Genomic DNA, 21,895 nt, shown 5'->3' on the forward strand with positions numbered 1-21,895 from the left:
ATATTCTGGGGGAAAGAAAAGAAAAAACCCAAGGCTGAATCCCCCAGTGTTGGAAGGATTTGGGAAACTGGCGTTAGGGGAGGTACTAGAAGGTGAGACTGAGAAAGAAGAGGGAGGAGCCCAATTCTATTTGGGATCAATGAGAATGATAACTTGGTGACAAGTTTCTGGTAGAGGAATGGCTGAGAAACTTTTGAAAGTGGTATATTTATTGAAACAACTGCAAATCCTTGAAATTTAGTAAAAATTTGTCCCCCTCCAATACACACAGACACACACACACACTCTTATGATAGTGGTACCATGAAAAAGCATGTGGAAATCAAGACAGCACTAAGTTTATGATAATGTACTATGGAAAAGGAGCCTAGAGAGGGTGGGGACCAGTGAAAATCAGAAATGAAAGGGGCTTGGAACATGTGTGCATCACTAGGAAGCTTTAGAAACTGGATTGCAACCTGTTGTCTTGTGATTACAAGTGGTGAGATATTGGGGAAGTCTTTTATCCTTTCTAAGACTCATTCATCAGGAGTAGTTAAGAAAGATGATAATTTTTACCTTGAGAGATTCTTGTATAAATTAATATGAAATATATATATGGCAGCTGATGGGTTATATTGATATACTTAATGTATTCCTCTCCTTAAGTCTTTCTGTTCCCTATGAATTAAAGTAGAAATCCACCCATACCTTTTATACTACCTACCAGTAACAATAAGGAGTATTTCCAGTAATAAATGTTAAGGGCACTGCTGTAGAGAGCCAGGTGTCAATGTGGAATCAATAACCTTGTCTCCGTGCTGTACTCCTACCATGAGTAAGCTCTCCTTGGCTTATCTTTGGCTGTGGATTTCACTTAAACCATGAGCTATGTATGACTACACATGCCAAGCCTTGTGACAGCACAAGAGGAAAATGATTAATATCTCTCCATATTCTTAGCAATACCTACAATTCTGCTTCCTAGCTTCTTTCAAGTTAAGACGTGGTATAATAAAATAGTTTACATTAAGGTGATATAAAATTGTAATAGTCTAATGTGTAAACATCTACGAGGGTGATGAGTATATTAATAATAGTAAAAATAGGTAACATTTACTGAGCACTTCCTGTGTGCCAGTCACTAATATAAATACCGTTTATCTTTTATAGTATGTAACTTCATAGCAAGCACCTATTAACGGTAAAGTTACTGTTAATATCCCTACTTTGAAAGTAAAAAGTAACAACCAAACTTAAGTAGGTGAAAGAATTTAGACAATTAACTTGTCACAGTTAAATAGCAGGACGATTCAAAAATGATTTGCAATATTTAATAAATATTAAGTCATTACTATTAATATCTGCTATTATTATTAATATTCTCCTTCAAATATTTTATTATCTCATAGCATTATGTAACAGGACAAATTAGATCATCATATTACTTTCTGACATAAAAAAGAGACTCTTGCCTCAATCTTCTGGAAATATTTTCTAAAAATCGAATCTTACCAATATCCCCATGACAATGTTTCTGAGCTCTAGTCCTCCATATCATGTCATTCTCTATTCAAAATCCCTCAAAATTTATAGATCTTATAGCTCAGAGAATGTAGTACACTTTTCTATAAGGTCAGATTGATTAGCTTCTCCAGCTTTATTTTGCAAATATGTTAAAGGTTCTTCTACTTTTGTGCTTCCCCTGCTGCGTATAATCACCTTGCCAACCTCCACTCAACTCCAGGGCCAAATTAAGTATAACTTTCACAGCGAAGAGACCCTGTGCTCCAAACTAGGTTAAATCTACCTGTTAGAAGCTCTCATTACATATTCTTCCAGCCTCTTCCATGCAACAATAGCACTAATTAAAACCAATTCCTACAATTGTTTACTCTTTTCCCATAGATGGAAAAATCCATAAGGGTAAGAGTATGTCTATTCCATGTTGTTTTTCTTATTTTCACCGCTTTATCCCATTTCCTATCATACCATGCCCTATATTCAGTACTGTGTTGGTCAACTTGAGGTTCAACTTGACTGGATTAAGGAAAATCTAGATAGCTAGTGAAGCATTGTTTTAAGGTGTGTCTGTGAGGACATTTCCAGAGGAGATTGGTGTGTGAGTCAAGGACTGAGCGGGGGAGATTCACCCTCAGTGTGGGAGAGCACTATCTAACCAGCTGGGGTGCAGCATAGAACAAAAAGGCAGAAGAAAGGTGAATTTCCTCCCTTTCTCTCCTGGAGCTGGGACACCCTCCTTTTCCTGACCTTGGACATCACAACTTTAGGCTCTCAGGCCTTTGGACTTCAAGACTCACAACAGCCATCACCCATCTCAGGCATGCTGCCTTAGACTGAGTTACAGCATCTGCTTCCCTAGTTCTGAGGCTTTTGGATTTGGAATGAACCACGCTATCAGCATCCCCAACTTCTTAGCCTCCGTAATCACATAAGCCAATTCTTCTAATAAATACCCTCTCATCTATCTGTCATCTATATATTCTTTTGGTTCTTTTTCTCTGGAGAACTCTGACTAATACAAGTACCAACCAGATATGTTCTTATGCGCACACAGACATCAGACTCTAAATGTCCACAAATTGGCTCCTTAACCTCTCCCCAAATCTTCTTCAGAATTTGCTTTCATCTACACCGTGATGGTCTGTCTCCTTATTTATTCCGTCACCTAGGAAATCATTCTACACTGCCTCTTTCTCTGCCCCTGTTTATCCAGGGTCATCTAGTCACATGCATGCTGCTTCTTAAACTCTTCCTCCTCCCCATCTGCATGATTTTAGTTACAACATTCATTCTTTCTTGAAATGTTTTCAGAACTTGTCTGGTCTCTTTGCCTCCAATGTGCCCCTCAAAAATATATTTTTTTTTCTAAAAACACAGCTGGTCAAGTTAATTTCCTGCTGAAAGTCCTTCAATGAACTATTAATATTTAAATGTCTTCAAAATATTGTCTCATACTTTTTCTGTTGTCCTCCCCCAGCACTCACATTCACTCCAATCTCTAATTCTGCTGCACGTTTCTAGTATCGTACCAATGTCTTGAATTTCATTGGCCTTTTTTTCTTCTTTTGTTTGGGTTGCATTTCCCTCCTTTGGGAATGCAGGTCATGCCTATTAATCCTTAAGAATCACCTGTCTATTCCTTTAAGAAACTTTCTCTTGCTCACTCACACCTCTTACTCCATTCTTCAGGGTTAGCCCTCCCACAGTGCCCCACAGTCAGATATATAATTTTAATATTGTATTTGTATTGTCAACTAATACAGAGGTGGAGACATCAGATTTGGTTAGAAAAATTTCAAAATACAAATTGGTTTAGAAAGAATACAATTTTCCATTGTTTGCCATTTTGTATGGCATTCAATATTTCATTCTCATTCCAATTTCAATTTGAGAGAAAATCCAGACACCAAAAGAACCAACTGAGAGTTGTGGTTTTGTTTTGGTTCCATAATGAAACATTTGTAATAAAACCTTCCTAATGGTATGATGAAGCCTATGGGAACTGTAAAAACACACAGCTCCCAAAGTTATTTTTTTCTTTTTTTTTTTTTTCTGTAGCTCTAAATTGTGGAGTTTTGAGATAAAAGCTTTAAAACCTTCAAAAATGATTTGAGTTACTTCCTGCTATTTAGAACTACAAAGACAATATTCCAACCTGAGTAACATTTTCCTGCATTAAGGGAACCTCAAAGGAATCTCCACAGAAGTAAGCTGTGGACTGTGAGTGACAACAAACCTGACCTCTCACCCCTTCACAGAAATCATGTGATGATTTCAAGGAACTGGTATCCTCTTCTTTTCTGTCTCACTCCTCGTGTTAGATAGAGATGGCGTTAGAGAGAGATACTTTCATCAACCTACATGATTTTCTATTTATCCTCTATAATTTTATGATTTATAAAGTTACATGTTTGAAATATGAAAGGAAGACATCTGACTTTTTTAGTTTAACCTGTCTTTCCAATGTCTTTATGAGCACTGTAATTTACTATTAAGCCTATTATTTTATTTTCTACATTAGAAGTGATTAAATAGGTTTGAATAGATATTAAATGTTTTTAAATGAAGAAAATTCATAGATATCATTACAAAGATTACACAGATATCATTTAAATTGGATATTTTATATATATATGCTGTGGACTATCTATGTATATGCAGAATTCAAAGGAAACTATTGATAAGATAGAAATCTATTGACAGAATAGATAAATTCTGATTTTAAAAGCCCCCTTGAAAATTAAAAAAAAAAAACCTCCCTCTATCCTTATTAACTTGACTGAATTTCTTAATCTGTCTCTTTCCAGATTTCACAGTAAATAACAATATCTACTTTGGATTTCTATGTTGGTCAAATGAAATACAATATATAAAGTTCCCAGCATAAACCTAGCACGTGAAAGACTCTCAGTAAATATAAGTATTCTCTCTCAAAATGTTTGAAATCATAGTAGTTCTAAATATTTAACAATTGTTTTATATGTTCAGGCATTGTAACATAATATTTTAAATTGTCAGAAAAGAAAATGTAGCTCTTAAACTGAAGCCATATGCTTAGTTTGATCCAATATCTCAAAGGTCCAGAGCACATTTTTAGATTTAATCTACCCAGTACTTCGCATGACAAGTGGTAACAGTGGAAAATTGATGTCTCTTAAAAATATATAATAGATATGTTGTATTGAGCACAGAGTGTGAAAGCTGTGGTGTAGAGGAGAGAAAGAGGAAGGGTTCCAGTTTCCTAAATGGGGATTATCGCTTATCGACTTTGAAATGTTAATATGTAATTTTACCCTGCACAACACAGTAATCCAATTTCCTAATCTGCACAGTGAAGATAATAGTATGTCATCTGTTTGCCTTTCATAAGTAACCCAAAATAAGGGGTTTACAGGGATATTTTTGCTTTAAATTGTCTTATTGAGGTAAATTTGAAACAAATATTAAACTGAACATTCTTAAAGTTATAATCTAACACGTTATTACATAAATGCATCCCAGAGAAACCATCACCACAATAAAGAGTGTGAACATTTCCATCAATGTCATCACCACCCGGGATTCTTAGTGGCCGCGGATAATCCCTCCTTCTTATCTTCTGCCCCCCCAAGTCTCCTGAGCAACCACAAATCTGCTTTTTGTCAGTATAGATTATGTTGCATTTTCTGAAGTTTTATATAAATGGAATCACATAGTATGTACTCTTTGTTATCTGTATTCATTCACTCAGTTTAATCATTTTGAGACCAATTTATGTAATTGCATTCATCTATAGTTCATTATCGTTTAGTGCTGAGCAGTATTCTATTGCATGAATATTCCAAAATTTGTTTATCATTTCACCTATTGAAAAATATCTAGATTGTACTGAGTTTCTGGATGTTACAAACAAAGCTTCTGCAAACATTCTTGAACCAACCTTCAGATGGGTACGTGCTTTGACATCTTGACAAACATCTGGGTATGGAATGGCTACATCATGTGGCAGGTGTATGGGTAAATATTTTTAGGAAATGAACATACTACTTCCAAAGTGGTTGCATAATTTTACATTCTCATCAGCAGTATGAGAATTCCAGTTACTCCAAATCATTGCCAGCAGTTGGTAGGATCAGTCTTTTTCATTTTAAACAATCTAATAGGGATGTAGTAGTATCGCACTGTGGTTGTATATTTTTAATTTAACTTTTTACTTTGAAATAACTACAAATTCACATGCAGCTATAATAAAGAGAGATCCCATGTGCCCTTTGCCCATTTTTCCTCAATGGTAACATCTTGAAAAATGATAGAATAATATCACAACCAGAATAGTGACATTGATACAGTCAAGATGAAAAACAATTCTATCACCACAAGGGTCTCTTCCGTTACCTTTTTCAAGTCACATCTACTGGCAATCTATTGTTTTCTGTGTGCTTCTTTCGTTTCTTGTTCTTCTGTTTCTTTTTTCTTAGACTCCTGTGGGAAGGCTGAACATTTTCTAGGATTATATCTTGTTTTATTTATAGTACCTCGTTATGCCATTTTATAGGTAGTTTGTTTTAGTGGTTGCTTTAGGTATTACAATATACAAACATAATTTGTTGTACTCTATTATTTATCAATGTTTTAGCATTTTGAGTGAGTGAAGTATAGAAATTTTAGTCTCATTTGTGTTTCTTTACCCTCTCCACTTTTGAAAAAAAGAGTTGTCTTAAGTATTTCTTCCACATACATAGGGCATCACATCAAATGGTATTGCAATTTTTGCTTCAACCATCAATTATGATTTAAGAAACTCATGAAAAGGAAGATCATCTATTATTTAGTTTATTTTTATGAATTTTGATATTCTTTTTCCATTTTAGAAGTTTCGAGCTTTCTTCTGTTTCTGTTTGTTTTCTGCTTAGAGAACTTCCTTTAGCCACTTGTTGAGGATAAATTTGCTGGCAAAGGATTCTGTTAATTTTTCTTTGTCTGAGAATGTATTTATTTCTCATTAATTCTGAGTGATATTTTTGCTGGATATAAAATGCATCATTGTTCACTTCTCTCAGTATTTAATAAAATAGGTTATTTGCTTTTGGTCTTCATGATTTCGAATGAGAAATATGCTGTAATTCAAATCAATGTTAGTACATAATTACTGTGTTGTTTCTCTATGGCTGCTTTCAATATTTTTTTTTGCTCTTAGTTTTCAGGAATTTAATTATGACGTGTATTTACATGGATGTGTTTGTTTATCCTATTTGGAATTGGCTCAGCTTTTTGAAACCGCAGGTTTATGCCTCTCTGCAAATTAGGGAAGTTTTCAGCCATTATTGCTTAAAATACTTTTCAAATACTTCAAGCACTCTTCTTTTGTGACTGCAGTGATATCAATTTAGCCATTTGGGATTGTCCAACAGATCATTTTAAGTACTTTTTTTTGGTTTGTTTTCCACATTGCGTAAATTATCTTCATCTATTCTCCAGTTCATTGGTTTTTATGTCCTTTCATCTCCATTTTAATATTCGGCCCATTCTGTAATTTTTTTCACTTATTAGATCTTTTAGTTCTATAATTTCCATCTACTTCTAACTCCTATTTATTTGCAGATTTTTAATTTTTTCACTTGTATAAAAAGAATTTGTAATTGCTTATTGAAGCTGTTTCAATATCTTGTCAGATAATATCAACATATGATTCATCTCGATGTTGGCATCCGTTGATTACATATTCTCACACTATGTTTTTCTGGTTCTTAGAATTAGAAGTGATTTTTAAATTGCACTCTGAACCTATATGATATTATAACATGATACTCTCAACCCTATTTAACCATTTTTTAGAAAGCAGTCCTCTGTTTAGCTGTAACTCTAAGGACATTTAGGTGTGTATATTCACCTTCCTAATATACCTTATAGACACTTTCCTGCAATCACGAGGTACTGACTCATGCTGCTTCATTGCAGACAGCTGGGATGGCAGTTAGCTTCCCTCTTGACCTGCTGACACCTTCCCTTTAAAAGTATCACAACACCTCACTTCTGAGTGGAGGTGTAAGATCAGCTTGCCAATGGCTCTGTTGCTTCGTAGAGGATGGAAGTGAAGAACTCAAACCCATATTGGTTTTTTGCTGCAGGTCCAGGGTAGGCAGAAGCTTGGTTGCCTATTTGGTCCCACTGACACCAAAGAAAAAGGACCTGGTAGAAACAGAGTGTTAACTAGACTTGTCTCCAAGTCTACTTTCTACTTCCTGGATGGATGCTTAGCAATCCATTAAACCTGCAAGCCATGCTGGGGCGTTAGGGAGCTATGTTCAGAAACAGGGGTGTGGCTAACTCTACTTCAAACCACTGTATTTATTCTCACTTCTGCCTAGTGGATATGGAAATTCTGTTCCCAACTGGATATCAGTGAAGTTAGAGATGGAAGAAATTAAAGTGCATACTAGCACTTATTTTTAACTCTTTGTTTAGTTTTATTGATACCAGTTGGGGTGAGGATTCATCCCCTAACTGACAAGGAGAGGGAGGAATGAATTCTAGTGGTGACCAGCCATACTTGCACTGCTTTATTTATTAAGTCTCATTGCTGTTGGGGGAAGAGTGGAGGCTCAGCTGACCACAAAACCCAACTTACCCTATGTGGTGAAGGAATAGCTATACTACCTGGATCTTCCAGGAAGATAATGGAATCTTCCAGGAAGATGATGGAGTCTTTCAAGAAGATAATGCCTGTTGCATCTGGCAATACCGGAATTGGTTTTTGTGAGTGGGAAATTATGGTGGAAGATCAACTCAACTCCCTCCATTGCTTGATATCTAGTGTCTTGAAAAGTATTGGGTTTTTGCTCAGTTTTTGGTTCTTTCTGGCAGGAGAATAAACCTGGTCTCTGTTATTCTATCTTGGCTACACTAATGTCTCATGTCTAGAGTCTAGTGAGCAATGGTGTTTTATAATGCAAGCAGAAATAAAATGGGAGATGGAAAGCTACTTATTCAAATAAGTGAAATTGAATATCTCATCTACATTTCTGTGTGAAATTTATAGTTCACTATAAATTTAATAGTATCACAACAATATAGACTTCTTAGTTTTGATAACTGCACTATAGTTATGTAAGATGTTAATTAGTACAACCTAGGTAAAGGGAATATGGAAACTCTATACTATGTTTACAACTCTTTTTTAAGTCTGAATTCATCTCAAAGTAAAAGTTAACCTTAAAAAATTGCACATTCTTATTATCGGTGTCGACTTAAAATTCTGAGTCATTTTCATTTTTAATTTCACTCTTGCCCAATCAGCCACCAAAGCTTGTCCTTTCTAACTCTTCACTATTTTTTGTCTTTGGCAGTACAGTCTTTGCTCAAGTTCTGATTAATTCTATAGTATTTTGAATAATTTCAATGGCCTCTATGTTAGGCTTCCTATTTCTATGCCCGAGAAGGTACAACTAACTCTCGTGAGTCCATCGGTGATTTTGCCAGAACTAACTAACCTCATCATTTAATAGCCATTTAACTTTTGTGGACCACATATCCTCAACCGTAAAATGGGAATAATGGAAGGTGAACCATTTACTTCTCAGAGTGGAAGTGAGACACAAATTTCTGTGTGCATATGCGCATATATATATATGCGCATATGCACACACACACTTATCTTGGAGTCTGCAAAGCACTTGCATTTTAAAATGACAGTGCATCATTATTTTTTAGACATAGGCAATCATACACAATTGCTTCCAGAAGATTATTTTACTCATGTGTTTTGGATTTACAGACTTCCTGTGATCTGTTTACATAAAAATAGCCTCCAGTGGTGAAAATGACACCCAAAGCCCAATGACACTCCCCAAGCTAAGTCCATCTTATGGTTTGCAGTGAACTTTTATTGCTACTTTGTACAATTTCTGCCATGTAATATAGCCATACAGGGCAAAAGCTGTTAATTTTCATTTTGTTGCCTTCACTAACTTCTTAAAGCCCCAGAGCTCTAGCGCTGCCTACAAATTAACCCCAAGTAAAATAAGTCACCCTTAAATGATCAAATTGCCTTCCTGGATACAAGTAATAACATCCATTGATTAATGCACCTGTGAGTACATGGGTAAAGCTAAAGTAATAAATGTTTCAAAAAGAAATAAATTTTTTGCAGTTCAATTGTAGAAAACAATAGAATATGATACTAAAATTATTCATTACCTTTAAAAACTATCATCACATATAATTTTGTCACGTTTTGATATTGTTTATGAGAATGAATACAAACATTAGCATGGTTTACAAGCCTTTTAAAATTAACAGTATTTTTGCAGATGACTTTTGCTTTACAAGTCACTGACTCAACTCAAAGTGCCCGGATCTCCAACTCCTCCCTTTTTATGGCTTCATATGGAATAAATCACCCAAAATTTCTAAATGATAAATAAAAATGAAATATCCTTAAATTTTATATTATGGACTGAGCATATTTTTTAAAATTTAGCATATATATGAGGAAAGGATTTTTTAAAAAACAAAATAAAACAACAACAACAACAAAAAATAAGACTTGGCCAGGCGCAGTAGCTCACACCTGTAACCCCAGCACTTTGGGAGGCCAAGGCGGGCGGATCATGAGGTCAAGAGATCGAGACCATCCTGGCCAACATGGTGAAACCCCGTCTCTACTAAAAGTACAAAATTAGCTGGGTGTGGTGGCACGCACCTGTAGTCCCAGCTACTCAGGAGGCTAAGGCAGGAGAATCCTCTGAATCTGGGAGGTGGAGGTTGCAGTGAGCCAAGATCATGCCACTGCACTCCAGCCAGGTGACACAGCGAGATTCTGTCAAAAAAAAAAAAAAAAAGAAGCAAGAATTGTATTTTGGAACAATTTTCCAGTTTGCAATAAAAGTAACATCAGATGACACCACATATCAGCTGAGTAAAAGGATGAAGGTTAATGAATAATTCAGAATTACCACCAGATCCTCAACATCATAATGGTTTCGTACTGCTTGGTTATGTCTTGCTGGACTCATTTAACTGGCGTAGTCTACATTTCCACACAGCTTTATTCAGTGAAGAAAATCTATACTGAGGCCCTAAGCCTTAACAAATTGCTAAGGGATGAGTCTCAGGATTAGTGGGGCTCTCTGCATATGTATATTGAGAACTGAACCTGATAAATAAGGAAGGTAAGGCAGACATGTAAGTGTAATGAAGGGTTCCTGTTTGCATCTCAAGTAGTTTACCCGTTCACTGTGATGTTAAATAAAAACCTTGGCTTCAAATATTGACAGATGAAGAGTTATTATCCAGTAAGGGCTGTGTGTTATACAAGCAATTTCATTTTAGTTCTGGGGGCATTTGGCATAAGAACCCTTCACTATTATCTGCAGCTTGAGGATGCACAGCTGGAATGGCAATGGATTTCTTATTTGTAAAACATCCACAGATTTCACCACAGGCCTTCTACCAACATGGAAGTATCTGTGAATCAAACTGTTCGCCAGCTGTTCATCCACTCCTGGCAGGTTATTGCACTATAAAGCCCCTGTTAGTACTGCTGGTTACACTACACCCCTGATGGGTCCATACAAAATCATTCCTCTTATACTACAGTTTAATGCATGAATCCCCCCAAAGATAAATCCCTTAGGATTCTTTAAAACAACAACAACAACAAAAAACTCATGTCTTTTTGGAGGTTTTGGGGGCAACTCTCCACATTTCTATTTGACCCCTTTTTAGTTTCCTAGGTTTTTGCAAAAGTTCCTCCCTTCCAGGCAGATACACCCTAGGTGCTTTCCCACACAAAGAATAGAGAAAATTTCTGTGAACACAGAACTGAAATGCTAAGTAGAGTAAAAACAAATGCCAGAACCAAGTTGTTTCAGGCCTTATCTTCAAAAGCACAATTGCTTCAGGACCCCTTAACAAATAGTTTTTCTTATTAAGGCTCTGGAAATTTTAATTTCTTTAACAGTGACACACATATTTTAGGTTTTAATTAAAAGCTTTGAGTTATAAGAATTTCTATCATTGTACCACTGTACTTTTATTTAAAAACAAATTGCATTTATAAATCACTTGGTAAAGGGTATAAATCACTTGGTAAAGCTTTACTTCAGGAAATGGGAAAAGAGTAGCTTTTCATATTAAAAGTAAAACAATAACATATAACGTTTAAATTTGCAAGAAAAATTTATTTTAACTTAAATACCAACTAATAATTATGGTGAATGAATAATTATAAGGCTTGGTATTCAACAAAGTTGGAAGTTTTGCAAATGTTAATGGAAAACATACAAGGATTTGTTGTTTTAAAATTTAGGTATCATCAATGATTATATTTTGTTTAATTGCTCCAAAATTTCATTAAGATCATGCTAACTGCTGTAATTCATGAACTCTCTTAGCATTAGCATGCTATTTCTTCCACACCACCAAATCTAGAATTTCTTAACATCAAATTGTATGTTGTTTCCATTACCTAATACCTATTTTTCTCAGGATTTATGTTTATTTGAATCTAAAGAATATAGGCTCAGTTCAATAAGAGTACAGTAACAGAAGTATAATTTGTAATAGCTTAAATATAATATTACATCAATCATTAACAAAACAGTATCAATAGAGTTTCACTTATGTGTGGGTTTTTCATTTTCATTTAGATTTTCATGTTTTTTGAAATTTCAGATATCTCATCTTCAGATCTTAGATATTAGATTTGTTTGTATTCATAAATAAACATAAATATAGTGTCCTTTTGAAAATAAAATTTCTAGTATATAGGCCACTTTCAAATAGAAAATGATATATTTGACTCTGTATTTGAAGAAAGAGAATATGTCAAATACCCCCTGCCTACTCACATTAAAAGAAATACATTACCAATTTGCCAGTAGTAGAGTAATTGGTAATATGTATTATATATGCAGGTGGTCAGGGCTAGCAAACTAAGTTGTTCTGCAGGCTGAGTTCATCTGGTCTGTGGCCTGGTTACCCACACTAAGCAATATTTCTCCAAAGAAGTAACCATTCTTTTTCTCACTTACTATCCCTCTCCATATTATTGCTTTACCCACCTCCTTCAAAAACCCAGTCACCATTGATACACTTACTGGGCAGTGTCATCAACCCACCTACTTATAATCACAGGTAACTTCTCCATAATTCGTGACAATTTTGCCACATTGGTAAAGCTCATGACTGACACATGGTCTCATATTAGGTCTTCTGTCTGTCTAGAATGTTTTTTCCTATATAGTATTTTTTTTATGGTCATGATCACTTCTTGTCATGTTAAACTACCAGTAAAGCCTTTCCTAACTATCCAGTATATTAGTCATACACCATCATTTTCTGTAGAAAGTAGGATTCCCATTTGTCTGAAATGTTCATCGAAGAGTAGCTTAAATTAGTTATAATTTTATTTTTCTCACTCCTAAGAGATATGTAGGCAATTGGTAAAGTTAACTCAAGGTCCTTGTCCTGTCTTTTTCTCATAATCACAGTGTGGCCACCCAGCATCAGACATCACTTCCACATTCTAGTCAGGAGGAAGTAAACAGAAAAGAAGGGGATATACCTGTGAAAGGAATGAAACTCTCCCAGAAATTTCAAGTCTTCTTACATTTTATTGTTCAGAACTGCATCACATTGCCAAAAAGAACACTTAAAAATAGTTTTTTTGCCACATTGAACAATAGCGATATTCTATTAGCAATAAAAGATGGATAATGAATAGGCATCCAGCAGCATTTGTCAAATTTTCATAAACATCTTTTTTTGTATTTGCTGACCTTATCTTGTTATTTTGTTTATATGTTTATGTATTTAATGTCCTCTTACTAAAAGGTGAGCTCTAGAAGATAAGAAGCCCTATCTCTCTTGTTTGTTTCTATACCCCTAGAATCTAGAAAACTCTCTGGCACATAGTGTATGCTTCGTAAATATTTTCATAGTAAAGGAATATTGGGTTAATCGAAGTTTAAATAGCAACTTTGCCTTATGTATTCCAAACTTATTAAACAAATATTTTCTGTCTTAAATTGTCACAGAAAATGTCTTCACTATTTTCAAGTAATTGTATAATGATTATTTATTATTCTAAAGAATGTTGCATAGAATCAGGGATTGCAAATATTTAATCAGTCGTTACCTTGTTTTGATTTGAAAGAATGCTAATATTCAAAGTGGAACACATTATTTTCCATAAAGCTAATTTCTCTACACGCTTCTATTCCCTCTTTCAACCTCCTCTACCAACAACAGAAATATAGGAAGCAACATTTTTTGAACAAATACCACATGCTAAAAACTCAGCCAGATATGACATATATAAATATTTTGAAGACTAAGAAAGTCATTAGTTTAATCAAGCTCTATAATGTTATAAATGAATGAAGGATTATTATTGTTGGCTTTATAAAGTCTCATAATTTAATATCTAAATTATTTTATAAATGGAAGTCTATTTAAATTAAGAGGACTAGGCTACTTATTTTATTTTATTTTGATTCAGAGAGTACATGTGCAGGTTTTTTATGTTAATACATTGAGTAATGCTGAGGTTTGGGCTTCCCATGGACCCATTAACCAAACAGTAAACACAGTACCCAATAAGTAGTTTTTCAACCTTTACCCCCTACCACTGTATCCCCTTTTGGGATTCCCAGTGTCTATTATTTCCATCTCTATGTCTATGTGTACCCATTGTTTAGCTTTCACTTGTAAAGTGAGAACATGCAGTATTTCATTTTCTGTTTCTGACTTATTTCATTTAGGATGATGGTCTCAAACTCCATATATGTTGCTGCAAAAGACAGAATTTCATTCATTTTTATGCCTGCATAGTATTCCATGGTATACATATACTGCATTTCTTTTTCCAATCAACCACTAATAGACCCTTAGGTTGATTCCATGATTTTGCTATTGTGAATTGTGTTGTGATAAACATACAAGTGCAGGTGTCTCTTTGATGAAACAATTTCTTTTCTTTTGGATAGATATTGAATAGTGGGATTGCTGGGTTGAATGGTATTTCTGTATTTATTTCTCTGTGAAATCTCCATACTGTTTTCTATAAAGGTTGAACTACTTTACATTCCTACCAACAGTATATAAAATCTTCCCTTTTCTCCACATCCTTGCCAATATTTGTTATTTTTTGACTTTTTAATAATAGCCAATCTGACTGGTCTGAAATAGAATCTCATTGTGATTTTAATCTGCATTTCTCTAATGCTTAGTTATGTTGAGCACTTTTTAATATTTGTTGTCCTCTTGTATGTCTTATTTTGAGAAGTGTCTGTTTGCCCACTTCTTAATAGGGTTATTTGTTTGGTTTTTGTTGACTTGTTTAAGTCCCTCATAGATTCTGGATGTTAGTCTTTGTCAGATGCACAGTTTGCATTTTTTTCTCCCATTCTGTAGGTTGGCTGTTTACTCTGTTGACTATTTTTTTATGTGCAAAAGTTTAGTTTAATTAGGTCTCATTTGTCCATTTTTATTGTTGCATTTGCCTTTAGCCTTAGTCATAAATTCTTTGCCTAGGCAAATATCTAGAAGAGTTCTTATTAGATTTTCTTCTAGAAATTGCATAGTTTCATATCTTATATTTATGTCTTCAGTCTATCTTGAGTTAATATTTGTATATGGTGAGAGGTAGGGGTCCAGTTTGACTTCATATTAGCTAGCCAGCTTTCCCAATGTCATTTATTGAATAGGGTACCCATTTCCCATTGTTTACTTTTGTAAACTTTGCCAACAATCGGTTGGTTATAGGTGTGTGGCTTTATGTCTGAGTTCTCTATTCTGTTCCATTGATCTATGTGTCTTCTTTTGTACCAATATCATGCTGTTTTTGTTACTATAGCATTGTCATATAGTTTGAAGTCAAGTAATGTGATGCCTCTGGCTTCATTCTTTTTGCTTAGGATTGCTTTGCCACTTAGGCTTTCCTTTGGTTTCATACGAATTTTAGAATTGTTTTTATAATTGTGTGAAAATGACATTGGTAATTTGATAGGAATTGCATTATATCTGTACATTGTTTTGGGCTCTATACTCATTTTAACAATATTACTTCTTCCAATCCATGAACATGGGTTATTTTTCTATTTGTTTGTGCCATCTACAATTTATTTGATCAGAGTTTTGTTGTTCTCCTTGTAATGGTTTTCACTTCCTTGGTAAAATGTATTCCTAGGTATTTTATGTTTTGTGTGTGTGGTTATTGCAAATAGGGTTGAGTTCTTGATTTGGTTTTTACCTTAAGTATTGTTGGTATACAGAAAGGCACCTGATTGTCATGCATTAATTTTGTATCCTGAAACTTTACTAAAGTTATTTGTCAGGTCGAGGAGTCTTTTGAAGAAAACTTTAGGGTCTTTTAGATATAAGATCATGTTGTCAGCAAACAGAGACACTTTTATTTCCTCTTTTTCAGTTTGGGTGTCTTTTACTTCTTTTCTTTATCAGATTTTTTCTGGCTAAGACTTCCAGTACTATGGTTAAATAGGAGTGGTGAGAGTAGACATCCTTGGCTTGCTCGAGTTCTGAGGAATGCTTTCAATGTTTCACCACTCAGTTTGATGTTGGCTGCAAGTTTGTCTTACAGTATGTTCCTACAATGCCTAGTTACTTGAGAGTTCTTATTATGAAGGGCTACTGGATTTTATCGAATATTTTTCCTGCATCCATTGAGATGATATGATTTTAGTTTTTAATTTTGTTTATGTGGTGAATCACATTTATTGACTTGCAGATGTTGAACCATTCCTGTATTTCTGGGAAGAAACCTACTTGATCACGACGAATTGTCTTTTTTTCTGTGCTCTTGGATTCAGTTTGCTAGTATTTTCTTGAGGATATTTGTGTCTATATTCCTCAGGGATATTAACCTGTAGTTTTCTTTTTTTCTTGTATACTTGCCAAATTTTGGTAACAGGATGGTACTAGTTTTGTAGAGTGAGTTAGAAAGGAATCCCTACTCCCTGATTTCCTGGAATACTTTCAGTAAGATTGGTACCAGCTCTTCTTTACATGTCTGATAGAATTCAGCACAGAATCCATCTGATCCTCAACTTTTTTTGGTTGGTAGATTTTTCATTATTGATTTGATTTTATAAATCATTATTGGTTGCACAAGACTTCAATTTCTTCCTGATTCAATCTTGGGAGTTATGCTTTCGATTATTTATAAATTTCCTCTAGGTTTTCTAGTTTGTATACATAGAGGTGTTCGTAGCAGTCTCTGAGAATCTTTTATATTTTTGCAATATCAATTGCCATGACACATTTGTCATTTCTGTTGTACTTATTTGATTATTTCTCTTTTTTCCTTGGATTATCTAACTAGCATTCTATTTATTTTGTTTAACCTTTCAAAGAACCAACCTTTTTGTTTTGTTGAGCCTTCATTGATAGTTTTATAATTTTTAAAATCAATTTAATTTAATTCCACTCTGATCTTTTTTATTTCTTTTCTTCTGCTAGCTTAGTATTTTGTTTACTCTTGTTTTTCTAGTTCCTTTCTAGTTCCTAAATTAATAAGAAATATCTTATTAATTTAAGATATTTCTATCTTTTTGTTCAGGCATTTGGCACTATGAACTATCCTCTTAACAATGCTTTTGCTGTGTGCCACAGGATTTTATATGTTGTGTTTCTATGTTCATTTGAAATAATTTTTTGATTTCTACCTTAATTTCTTTGATTGCCTCAAAGTAATTCAGGAGCAAGTTGTTTAGTTTCCATGTACTTGTGTGATTTTGATTTAATCTTCTTGTTGAAGTGAACCCTATGTCATCATATAACATCCTTCTGTGTGTGTGTGTGTGTGTGTGTGTGTGTGTGTGTGTGTGTGTGTGTGTGTGTTGTTCTGTTTATTGTTGTGGGTTTAAAGTCTGTTTTATCTATTACAAGAATGGCAACCTCTGCTCTTTTTTGTTTTTCATTTGTGTGATCTATCTTTCTCCACCCCTTTACTTTGAACCTCTGGGTGTCAGTACACATTAGGTGCATCTCCTGAAGGCAGCAAATGGTTTGGTCTCATTTTTTAAATTTAGTTTGTCAATCTGTATAAGTGGAGAATTTAGGTCAGTTATGCTCAAAATTAATATTTGTATGTTATATGTAAGGCTTTCCTTGTGTCATCATGTTTTTAGCTAGTTACTTTTTAGTGTAACTTATTTAATTGCTTTGTAGGGTTGGTAAATTTGTACTTACATGTTCTTTTATGGTAGCAAGTATTATCCCTTTGTTTTCATGTTCAGAACTCCTTTGAACATTTCTTGTAGGTTCAGTCTAGTGGTGACAAATTTTCTAGCATCTATCCTCTAGCTTGTCTGGGAAAGGCTGTTTCTCCTTCATTTATAAAACTCAGTTTAGCAGCATATAAACTGGTTTGTAAGGTTTCTGCTGAGAAGTCTACTGTTAGTCTGATGGAATTTCCTTTATAGGAGATTTGACCTTCCGTAGCTGTCTTAAAGATCTTTTCTTTAGCATTGACCTTGGATAGCTTGATGACTATGAATATGCTTTGGTGATGTTCATCTTGTGTAGTATCTAGCAGGTGTTCTCTAAATTTCCTGTATCCAGATTTTTACCTTTGTAACCATGTTAAAAAAATACGAAATTATTCTCTCAAATACGTTTTCCAAGTTTTTGTTTTGTTTTCTTTTTGTTTTTTGTTTTTTGCTTCTTTCTCAAGAATGCCTATAAGTCATAGATTTGGTTGCTTTATATAATCCCATATTTCTCAAAGGCTTTGTTCTTTCAAAAAACTTTTTTTTCCTCTGACTGTTAATTTGAAAGACCAGTTTCCAAGCTCTGAATTTTTTTCTTCTGATTGGTCTAGTCTATTTTTAAAACTTTCTATTGTGTTTTGCAATTCTTTTAGTGACTTTTTAAATTCCACACTTCTATTATATATATATATATATATATATATATATATCTCCATACATATTTATAGCCATTTTATATATATATGGATATATATATGTATATATCTATACATATATAAAAATTGCTATATAATGTATAGCCATCTCATCTCTCATATCTTGAATAATTTTTCTGGTTTTCTTGTATTGGTTTTCAACTTCCTCTTGTATCTCATTGACTTTCCTTGCAACCCATATTTTGAATTCTTTGTCTGTTATTTCAGAATTTTCATTCCTGTTAGCATCTATTGCTAGAGAGCTACCGTGATCCTTTGAAGGTGTCAAAACACTCTTTTTGTACTGCAGGAGATCTTGCACTGTTTCCTTTTCATGTGAAAGAGCTGTTGCTTCTTATTTTTGAATTTGCTGTCATTTGTAGGAGACTTTTAAAGCTTCATTCTTTTTTTCCTTGAGGGTATGACTGTGGTGTATGTTGCATATGATCGTTTGGCTTCATTTCTGGTTGCTTTCAGAGGGCCAAGGCTCTGTATGAGTTCCTTCATTGTGGATAGAATTTGTGTGGTGGCTTTCTCAAATGTTGCGTATTGTTCAAGTACTTTTAGAAAGATGCTATGTTAAACAAGTGTAACTGGGGATGTTAGTAGCACTTTTATAATATAATCACCTATAGGTAGAATAAGAAAGTTGCTGGATTTCTAGCACCTAACATTAAATTTCATGCTTTCTGAAAGTAGGCCGTCTAGGAAACGGTTACTTTTGAATTCTCTGGTCTTTTATATTTTTTAATGCAAAGGAAATCTGTTAGCTGTTTGACTGTTTTTCAGTTTGCTCGAGACTTAAATTGAGCACCCAGTGCCATTTACTGATTCTCACTACTTGGAAAGAAAATTTCCACAGAATAAAGACAGAGTAATTTCCATTGGTTCACCATGAATTCTCTGGTAGTTTCTTTACAGAAAAATCATAGAAAATAGATGTAATTATTATATTCCCATTATGAAGTAATAATTATTGATACATATTATTTTAAATTATCCAGCAATTTCTTTCCCAGCAACAGAATTGAGGAACTGAAAACTATTGCTTTGCCACATTACTCAGAATCACAAAATTGGCTTTAAAATGGTGTTAAAACTACACTCCAAGTTGCCTGACCCTTAAGCTTGTGTTTAGATCATTTTTTTTTTTTTTACTACGGTACCTAAAAGATGGGCAACTGAAAAGGATCATTAATTTTTTTTTCAGGACAATAGGGTGTCATTTAAATACCCAGAAAGAAACAACTTGCCCACTGTTATACTGATTCCCTGAAAGACTTCAAAGGATGAAGAGTTTACAGCTACAGAGCATTCAATAGACCTTGGGTCAGTGTAGAATCAGAGTTACCTGTAAGTTTTAAAATAAATTAGATTTTAATTAAATTTATATATTTGTTTCTTTGTTGTCTGCTTAGAAGACCAGGCAAATCATTGTAAGTCTGTGTTTTCCACTCACTTACCCACTTATCTGTAAGAATTACCTAGACAGGAACGCTAGCCGTTCACGTGTTCAGTCCTCCTTGGCTGACTTGCCGCCCTCGCCGCCCTACCGTGGACACCCCGAGGCAGGTGGTCAACTTCGGGCCTGGTCCCGCCAAGCTGCCTCACTCAGTGTTGTTAGAGATAAAAAAAAAAAAAAAGGAATTATTAGACTACAAAGGAGTTGGCATTAGTGTTCTTGAAATGAGTCACAGGCCATCAGATGTTGCCAAGATTATTAACAATACAGAGAATCTTGTGTGGGAATTCCTAGCCGTTCCAGACAACTATAAGGTGATTTTTGTGCAAGGAAGTGGGTCCGGCCAGTTCGGTGCTGTCCCCTTAAACCTGATTGGCTTGAAAGCAGGAAGACGTGCAAACTATGTGGTGATAGGAGCTTGGTCAGCTAAGGCCGCAGAAGCAGCCAAGAAGTTTGGGACTATAAATATCATTCACCCTAAACTTGGGAGTTATACAAAAATTCCAGATCCAAGCACCTGGAACCTCAACCTGGATGCCTCCTACGTGTATCACTGCACAAATGAGATGGTGCATGGTGTGGAGTTTGACTTTACACCCGATGTCAAGGGAGCAGTACTGGTTTGTGACATGTCCTCAAACTTCCTGTCCAAGCCAGTGGATGTCCGTTTGGTGTGATTTTTGCTGGTGCCCAGACGAATGTTGGCTTTGCTGGGGTCACCGTGGTGCTTGTCTGTGATGACCTGCTGGGGTTTGCCCTCTGAGAGTGCCCCTCGGTCCTAGAATACCAGGTACAGGCTGGAAACAGCTCCTTGTACAACACCCCTCCATGTTTCAGCATCTAAATCATGGACTTGGTCCTGGAGTGGATTAAAAACAATGGAGGTGCTGCAGCCATGGAGAAGCTTAGCTCCATCAAATCTCAAATGATTTATGAGATTATTGATAATTCTCAAGGATTCTACATATGTCCAGTGGAGCCCCAAAATAGAAGCAAGATTAATATTCCATTCTGCATTGGCAATGCCAAAGGAGATGATGCTTTAGAAAAAAGACTTTTTGATAAAGCTCTTGAACTTAATATGTTGCCCTTGAAAGGGTATAGGTCTGTGGGAGGCATCCAGGCCTCTCTGTATAATGCTGTCACTATTGAAGATGTTCAGAAGCTGGCTGCCTTCATGAAAAATTTTTTGGAGATGCATCAGCTATGAACACATCCTAACCAGGATATACTCTGTTCTTGAACAACATACAAAGTTTAAAGTAACTTGGGTATGGCTACAAAAAGTTAACAAACACAGTATTTTCCTCAAATGAACATGTTTATTGTAGATTCTTCTTTTTTGAAAGAACAACAGCAAAACATCTACAGCTCTGTAAAGCTGGTGGGACCTAATGTTCACCTTAATTCTGGCTTGAACTGGAAGCATTTTAAGAAATCTTCTAGTTGCTTTACTAACAAATTCCCGCTTGTTTTGCCTTTGCTGCTACTTTTTCTAGTTAGATTTCCAACTTGCCTGTGGACTTAATAATGCAAGTTGCAATTAATTATTTCTGGAGTCATGGGAACACACAGCATAGAGGGTAGGTGGGGCCCTCTAGGTGCTGAATCTAAACATCTGTTGGGGTCTCCTGTGTTCAGAGGCTGTTGATTCAAGGTCAACATTGACCATTGGAGGAGTGGTTTAAGAGTACCAGGCAAAGGGCAAACTGTAGATCGATCATTATACTGTTATTACAAGAGAAGTGTCATACTTTATATATGTTTGTATTAGCAAGGTCTGTTTTTAATACCATATACTTTATATTTCTATACTTTTATATTTCTAATAATATGGTTATCATTGATACATGTAGACACTTTTAGAATTTATTAAATCCTTGACCTTGTGCATTATAGCATTCCATTAGCAACAGTTGCACCCCCTCCCCAGTCTTCCTCTTCCTCTTTTTAAGCTGTTTTATGAAAAACATCTAGAAGTTCTTGACTCATTTTTACCGTTCTTTCCACAGGTAGAAGAGAAA

General features: G+C 34.9%; 1 pseudogene; it reads left to right on the plus strand.

Moving 5' to 3' along the window:
* The first annotated feature begins 9,026 nt into the window (after positions 1 to 9,026).
* LOC116467986 (phosphoserine aminotransferase-like) lies at positions 9,027 to 21,081 on the plus strand (annotated as a pseudogene).
* Positions 21,082 to 21,895: the final 814 nt, after the last annotated feature.

Source organism: Hylobates moloch, unplaced genomic scaffold (assembly GCF_009828535.3).
Source record: "Hylobates moloch isolate HMO894 unplaced genomic scaffold, HMol_V3 SCAFFOLD_5, whole genome shotgun sequence".
In the NCBI taxonomy this organism is placed as follows: domain Eukaryota; kingdom Metazoa; phylum Chordata; class Mammalia; order Primates; family Hylobatidae; genus Hylobates; species Hylobates moloch.